Here is an 8,987-nt window from a genome sequence, read left to right as displayed (position 1 = left end):
GTTTGTATTGTTGGATGCTTTCTTGACTTCGAATGTGATGTAATTCTGCAGTGTTATTTTCGCTTACTCGGGAAGTAAGCGAACAAACTACTTTGTTGTTGTTGTTTGTTGACATTGGTGTTAGGAGAGTATGAAAGCCCTATGGAAAAGCCTAAAAAGGTCAGAAAAGGTGTTTTGCGTCGAGTTAAAGATACAGGAATGTTAGTATGTGATAATTATAATTTATTTATTGGAATGAAAATGTGAAAAAAATGAATAATTAGCATGTTAAGCAGTACTGAACAATTGCTTCAAATAAAAACAAAATATAGCGAATTTATTTTAATTTTCGTTTCTGAAACCACGCGACATTTGACTGTAGATTTTAGCACGCGCCCCCGAGTATGCTGAAGGTCGGAGGAGTTAACATTCTACCCATCAACTTTACATTACTTCTGCTGGATTGCCTATATATATATATATATATATATATATATATATATATATATATATATATGTATATATATGCATATATTATATATATATATATCATATATATATATATATATATATATATATATATATATATATATATATATATACTATATATATATATATATATATATATATATATATATATAATATATATACATATCATATATATATATATATATATATATATATATATATATATATATATATATATATATATATATATATATTTTTACGTATATAGGGCCTTGAGAGAAGCTAGATACGTAAACGAAATAATTGAGGGATTTCAAGAGGGAATTGCTTGAACTTACCGTAAACTGAGTTATTAATTTCTTTCTTTAGAGGGAAGGTCGCCAGAAACTCAGCTCGTTACTTTAAAACTATTTATTTACAAAAAGGCCCGTGCTGGCCTGGAGAAAAGTTAAATGATATTGGCCCCCACGTTGGGGCTTATAGTCTCATTCAATTCAAGCTGATTTCATAAAACTTGGGTACTGCACACTTGCGGACAGAGAGACGGCACGTGACTCATGGAATCTGGAAAAGAATCCCAGATTAAACGACATAAAAGAAAAAATGACTTCTTGCTTTGATTAATTAATTCTCTAATACTGGGGAGAAGGAACTTTTAAGGTTTCACTGAAGTATGCAATGACTCCATTGGTCTGGGACGATCACACAAGGGGAAAGCATGCGGCCATGAGGCAGTGAGAGGGAACAAAGGGATGAATTCCTTTTGTTGCTGGAAATTGATTGGGAGAATGAGGATCACAATGATAATAGGTTGGGAGAGACTGGCAATATGCTGTTCCACAAGACGTACCTGGATGTCGTGTTCAGTGTGGACCTTTGAAGAAATGTGGCTCTTTGTAGGAAAGTATGGGGGCCCCTTTGTCTGAGGCCTGGGTCATCGGCGCGCCACTCACGCCCTGGGTAGGCCTAAAGGAAGGCAGGTAATTTGACCTCTGTCCGAGATCACGTCTCGCAGCCGACTGAGGTAGAATTCAGTTGGGTTGCTTGGGGGTTGGAGGTCAGCTTAACCCCCCACGATCAAAGGCAAATCCTGGAAAACAAGCATACAGCCAGCAGAGGGGTCACAGGAAAGAGAGCTTAAGTATAGGTCTAAGAAGTACCAATCTGCCTACACCCTTCCCTTTTGAGATACGTCCCTACAGCTGATAAAAAGACAAAAGACTCTTTTTCCCCCAACTGGGGAACTTCCTATCTCTAGCTGGCTGGTTTGGGTTTCCCGCGGTTACTGAAAATCAGCTGATATTCTAAAGAAATGGCTGCCGTTTTCCAAATCAAATTATTTAGTTAATTGCGGGGTAGAACGAACGATCTATAAACGTCACAGCTCCCCCTGTTAAGAAGGCATTCACTCCCTTTCGGGTGTGAAGGTCTTGGCTTAAATAAATTGATTGTCTCGACTACCCCGTTCTCCTATTCCAATTTGAAGTTTTTTTTGAGCAGGGATACAGCTAACTACAGTGGCCTACCTAACTTATAGGCAAAGATGCTAAGTGTACTAACTTAATATAGTGATGTTAGTCTAGCCTAATAAATAACTACAGGTTGTCTTGTGACGACAGTCTACTCTACCCCTAGATAAGGTTACTTGAAAATTCTACTTGCTACTAACCTAATGCCCTGGTACTAAATCATTAGCCTAACCTACTCAATACATTTAAATGAAGACGCAATCATTCCAGAGTGTGGTACGCACAGCAGTAGTTCAGCGACGGAACTGTTAAAATACATAATGAGAGGTAATGATGCGTGGGGATGATGAGTGGTTAATTTACCAGGAGGGAAATGCAATGAGGTAATTATATTTAAGTGAGGGTTAGTATCACAATTTCTAGGGGTTAGAGGGTTAGTTCTACTGGCAGAGATCAGCTGGCTACCTTCTCTGGGTAGGTGCCAGGATCATTCTGCAATGAATGCGACACTGTACCTCGGGCACAGGTGTCAAGGAGAGCATGTGTCTCTTTTGTGTTAGTTTGTTAATGATTGGTTACGTCCTTCTTCTTCTTCTTCTTATTCCTATTCCTCAGGACCTGGCTATACCAGTCCTAGGAGTAGACGGAGGCACCGACTCTGGGGAAAGGCCAGAAACGCCGGCAGGAGCAGAGGCAGTGGTAGCCTGAGGGATTGCAGGAGAACACCCTACTTCGGTCTCTGCAGCAACCGTCGTAGAGGTGGAAACCTACTGCAGGGGGGGGAGGCCCTCACTCCGGCTGCTGCGACAGCTGTCGTAAGGGGAAAACTCCAGGCTGACTCCTGGTCGGGCAGTTCCTGGTTTTCCAGAGGAGGTATGAAGGTGAGGTCTGCCGGAGGTTCATCCTCGGGCGACAGAGGTAAGGATGAAGAAGGAACTAGTGATTGGCCATGGGCTGTGGTAAGCTCCATGCCTGTTGGAGGATCTCCTGTAGGAGGATCCTTGATAAGGTTAGGCGCCGGCGCTAGCTCGGGGCCAGGCGCAGAGGTCAAGTTCGGTGGTGGCTCTACGTCCAGGCTGGACGGAGCTTGGCACTGCTCAGTGCTGCCAAGTGGCACTGGCAGAGAGTTGAGGTCGACTGGACCTGTGACGGGTACTGGAGGTGCAATACCTCTCAGCGTGCCCTTGGAAATGGAGACAGAGGCTCCTGTCTCTTGTTGAAGGCTAGGCCTTGTGGAAAATGGACAGTGTCCGCTGCTGGTAGTTTGCCTAGGGCACCTAGGCCAATTAGTAGAGTGCCCTATTACGTTACAGGTTTTGCAACGGAACTGCGAATGGTCAATCTCCCTCCTTGGTAACGGGGGAGACTGTTGGTGGACATACTTCCTAGAGGAAGTAGAATTTCGATGACTCCTTGCCTTGGAGTGATTTGTTGTGGGGTTAGGACCCCTAGGCTTTTTGGAATGCGAGGGAGACTTCATGTCTTGCCCTAGGAGGAGGTCGTAACCTCCTGGAATGTAGCTTGCAACTGCAAGGGTACAAATTCTGGAAAAATGGGGTCTGGTGACCCTCAATTGGACGGTCGGAAGGATCAGCTTGATATGGTTGATACCATCAATGGTGATCAATCGACGTTCTATCAATGTTAGCCCCTCGGGGGATTCGGTCTTCCCGTATCAGGGAGACTTGAGCGCCAGAGTCGTCGTAGGCTCTGACGTGGCTTGGCTGATAATGACTTTGGAGGGGTGCGACGGTTATAGGGCCCTTAGCTGGGGGTCCTAGAGAAGAAGGATTGGTGACGGCCATTGCGATGGCCGGAACATTGTGGTTCGCGCACCCTCCGTAATTTGCAGACATGTGACCCTTGCGGCCACAGTCTCGGCAGAACTTGTTCCAGAACCTCTTCCGTGGCACTGGATGATAAGGCCGAGATGGCCCCACAGGTTGCGAATCGCGGAGTCACCAAGGCTGGCAGTGTGCTCTGGCACAGGTGAAGAGTCCTCTCTGGCAGTGATGTGACATGGGGAGGTTAAGGAAACCTCCGTTGAATCATCCTCGGAAGCAAGTCCGGGTTAACTGGTGGGCTTACCTCTTCCAAAGTGGAGGAGGTAGGCGGTAATATGGTAAGAGGCTGAGATGATGCGGGAGAAACGTCTGGCTCTGACACTGGGTCAGGGCCAGGTTCACAAATAAAAGGGATGTCTGGGACATCGGAGGCACTAGCCTCTGAATCTAAAATTGAGGGTTGATTATGAGGCATGCTGCAGGGATCCGGTGCATCTGGTAGTGGGAGCTGCGTCCAGGGGAGATACGGCTTTAGTAGATCTCGGCCCAATATCACCTGATAAACATCATGGAATTGGTCAACTACGGCCAGGCGGCACAATGTGGTTTCCTTGGTCACCTGGTCCAGAAAGGGCATTTTTACATTCAGAAGGACCGAAGGAACAGAATAGAGGTTACCGTCAATCCATTCAAACTGAATTTCTTCGTTCGTCTGGATTTTGGCACCCCTAGGCAATGCCTTTCTGGAAATAAGGGAGACCTGGGCTTCGGTGTCGGCCATGACTTGTACCCACTGATAGGCCGTAGGAGACTGTTCATCAGGCAGGGCACATGGTAGCCTTGGAGAAGTTCACCCTGGAAGCTCTCCTCCCAAGGTAGAGACCGACTTGGGCACTGGTCGGAATCCACAGCATGCCCACGCACACAACAAGTGGTGCAGAACCTCCGCAACCACCTCTTACCGGGAGTCCAGCTCATGTGGTCTGGGGCTTGGAAACTAGCAGAGAGATTGCGTCATCTAGGAGAGCTAGCTCATGCTTTCTCTCTTCTTCTCTTTCCTTTCTCTCTGCTTCTCTGGCTATCCTCTCTGCTTCTGCGGCTTTCCTCTCTGCTTCTCTTTCTTCCTTTCCCTGCTGGCGCGCAGCAGCCTGCTGCGTCTTTATCCACTGGTCAAGGGCTGGTCCAGTGTAACCAGCCTCCCTGCCCAGAGTTATGAGGGCTCCGAGCTTCTCTAGCTCTCTGGCAAAGAAGTCGCGGGAAGCAGGGGAAGACATTTCCCTTAGGCTACAGTAGAGGCTCGGAAGAAAATGAAAATAATGGCCAGGAAAGGGTACTGAATGGAATAAGGAGTGCCTACTGTGGAAAGTTGGCACTCACTTGGAAATGGGTTCTGCAATGTGGTAATGAAAAGTGAACAAAAGACTGGGTGCTCGTGGCACTTTGTGAATGGCACCTTCTGCTGAGGTGAAAAAATCGAATGAAGTGTGCTGTGTACGTCACACTTACGGGCGTTCCCAACTTGGGAGACGTTGGAATGGGCTACCTGTAGGTCCAATACAGGTGCACGGCACTTATGAGGAGGCGTTCCTTGGGCAGCACTAGTAGTGCTGGTATTGCGGCACTTCGGGAGGCGTTCCCTTGATTGGTCCGAAAGATCACTGATCCTCGTACAAACGGACATTAATGAATTGGGCGTTCCGTAAGGACGGACACGCAGGTTTGTCAGCACTTAGGGCTGGTATTGCGGCACTTCTGGAGGCGTTCCCTTGTTGAGTGTTCCGAAGGATCACTGACCCTTGTACACGGACACACTAATTATTTGGGCGTTCCGTAAGGACGGACACGCAGGTTTAATGGCTACCTGTACGGCCTCGCCTGAACAGGTGCAATGGCATTTATGGAGGCGTTCCTTGGAGCACTGGTATCGTGCTGGTGTGTCCCGGGACACTACCTGCAGTATACTTAAATATACTGAAGTGAAATGGCACTGATCATGGCAGAGTGTAATAGTGGAGGAGAGAAAGTAAAAGGTGGAGTACTTCAGCAGCCAGTCGATGGACAGTGTGAAGAATTAGTGGCACTGTAAAATGATAAGACCTGACGTGCACTGGTGGTGGCCAGTCCTAAACTGGTAACGACTTCCCTGTCTGGAAGTAATGAATTTGCGTGGCACACTGTGCGAATTGTGCTTGCGGTATACGCAAGTCTTTTGTGATAAAAGAAAAATGAAAAGACCACTCGGGCAACGACAGGTAATGGAAATTTTAGAAATGCTCAGTCACTCGCTGAAGTACTCGATAAATGAAACAAATAAATGTTTGCAAACTGCAATGGACCCATGCGCGTACGTATCACGCTGTGTAAATGAAAGACACAAGAGACTAAAATAAGGTTAATTCGGCATGCTATAATTAATGGTAAGATGTAGTACTCTTGGCTTCGTGAATACTGGGTTCTGGTTTTCTCTCTCTCTCTCTCTCTCTCGGAGAGGGTGAAAAATGATATATGAATGAACTCCCTTATATTTGAATTGAACTAATGTTCGTTTAATATGACGCAACTTGCGTTAAATTATCTACTTACGTTAACGTTTTTTTGTGAAAGAATTGCTTTTGATAACGTTTTATGAAAAATGATAACGCGCTCGCGTTGAACGATTTTTACGTAATGTTAGCGGCTTGCGCTTATGAAATGATTTGCGTTTCAATATGAATTCCACAAAGACGCGTTTTACGTTAACAATTCTTGCAGAAGTGACTCTACTTTTAAGATTTACGTTAACTTTACGTAAGGACAAGTGAAAAATTACGGTAAGGATTTGAAAACGATGTTAGCAAACAATTGTAAATGAGGTTACGTTAAGTGAAATGAAATTTTCGCTCAGCGCGCGAGTGAGCGATGCGAGGTGAAACACGTGAGGCGAGAAGAGTAGGTTAGCACCACGGTGTGCTAGCATTGATGGCGAATCAGCTGATTCTCTGTAAATGCGAAGGCAATTTACAACACAAAATACTACTTTCTTATTCGAGGCGAATTACGTTAATTTTTCTGGCAGGACGATAGATACTAGTACCAAGATCGATATTATTTACGTTAAAACTTTGAGACTTACGTTACTTTGCTTAAATGGTTTAGATAATTCTGAAAGGGATAAAAACATGGCTGCCGCTGTGAGCGACAACGAAGGCTGGTTGAGACCGCGCAGGCGCGAAAGTGCGCTAAGCTGAATTAGCCGAGAGGTAAGCGGTTACCAACACTTGGAATGAAAACTAAGTTAAAAATGGATACCCTAACATATCACAGACAAAAGAATTGTACACTTCTTTTGCCGTAACTATTAGTAAAACACTCCTAACTAGCTAGGCTTTCAAACACAGCAATAAACCCTGGCAAAGCACTTCCTAGTTTTGATCTGGTTCTTTCTGGCATCTATTCTACACACGTGCTCTGTCTCGTCCGACGAGGACAGCACAAAGTAACAGAGAATTCGCGGGGCAAATTGTTTGCTCGCCGCTAAAATAAAGCTCTGGCGCGTTCGCCGTTACAATAATAAGATTTCTACCTACGCTCTTTTAAACACTTCTACAATAAAAATACTTAAACGTACCTTAAGCTAACATAGGTATAAATAATCATATTAATGAATGGAATACCTTACCGTGAGTCAGTGTGTCTTCTTTCCCTGCAAGTGTGCTTGATTTACTTTTTGTAAATAATTTACAGTTTACGTTTTACAACGGATAACGCGATTTACAAGCTTTTTTAAGCAAGCCCGGATTCGGATCCTCGGCGGCGAGGTCGACAATGTTACGTATATAGGGCCTTGAGAGAAGCTAGATACGTAAACGGAAATAATTGAGGGATTTCAAGAGGGAATTGCTTGAACTTACCGTAAAACTGAGTTATTAATTTCTTTCTTTAGAGGGAAGGTCGCCAGAAAACTCAGCTTCGTTACTTAAAACTATTTAATTTACAAAAAGGCCCGTGCTGGCCTGGAGAAAAGTTAAATGATATTGGCCCCCACGTTGGGGCTTATAGTCTCATTCAAATTCAAGCTGATTTCATAAAAACTTGGGTACTGCACACTTGCGGACAGAGAGACGGCACGTGACTCATGGAATCTGGAAAGGAATCCCAGATTAAACGACATAAAAGAAAAAATGACTTCTTGCTTTGATTAATTAATTCTCTAATACTGGGGAGAAGGAACTTTTAAGGTTTCACTGAAGTATGCAATGACTCCATTGGTCTGGGACGATCACACAAGGGGAAGCATGCGGCCATGACAGGCAGTGAGAGGGAACAAACAAAGGGATGAATTCCTTTTGTTGCTGGAAATTGAATTGGGAGAATGAGGATCACAATGATATAGGTTGGGAGAGACTGGCAATATGCTGTTCCACAAGACGTACCTGGATGTCGTGTTCAGTGTGGACCTTTGAAGAAAATGTGGCTCTTTGTAGGAAAAGTATGGGGGCGGGGCCCCTTTGTCTGAGGCCTGGGTCATCGGCGCGCCACTCACGCCTGGGTAGGCCTAAAGGAAGGCAGGTAATTTGACCTCTGTCCGAGATCACGTCTCGCAGCCGACTGAGGTAGAATTCAGTTGGGTTGCTTGGGGGTTGGAGGTCAGCTTAACCCCCCACGATCAAAGGCAAATCCTGGAAAACAAGCATACAGCAGCAGAGGGTCACAGGAAAGAGAGCTTAGGTATAGTCTAAGAAGTACCAATCTGCTACACCCTTCCCTTTTGAGATACGTCCTACAGCTGATAAAAAGACTCTTTTCCCCCAACTGGGGAACTTCCTATCTCTAGCTGGCGGGTTTTGGGTTTCCCGCGGTTACTGAAAATCAGCTGATATTCTAAAGAAATGGCTGCCGTTTTCCAAATCAAATTATTTAGTTAATTGCGGGGTAGACGAACGATCTATAAAGTCACAATATATATATATCTGTATACATACATATATATATATATATATATATATATATATATATATATATATATATATATATATATATATATATATATATATATATATATTATATATACTATATATATATATATATATATATATATATATATATATATATATATATATATATATATATATGAAGGAGGGAAATGAAAATATTCTTGTATCTAGGGTATCAGAACGAGGTAACGTGGCCAGGTAGCTAGCGTTACGTCGTTCTGATACCGAGAAGGCCAGTTCGAATTTTGATCCTGTCTATATATATATATATATATATATATATATATATATATATATATATATATATATATATA

Source organism: Macrobrachium nipponense, chromosome 4, assembly GCF_015104395.2.
Source record: "Macrobrachium nipponense isolate FS-2020 chromosome 4, ASM1510439v2, whole genome shotgun sequence".
Classification (NCBI taxonomy): Eukaryota; Metazoa; Arthropoda; class Malacostraca; order Decapoda; family Palaemonidae; genus Macrobrachium; species Macrobrachium nipponense.
Note: the sequence above shows the minus strand (reverse complement) of the source record.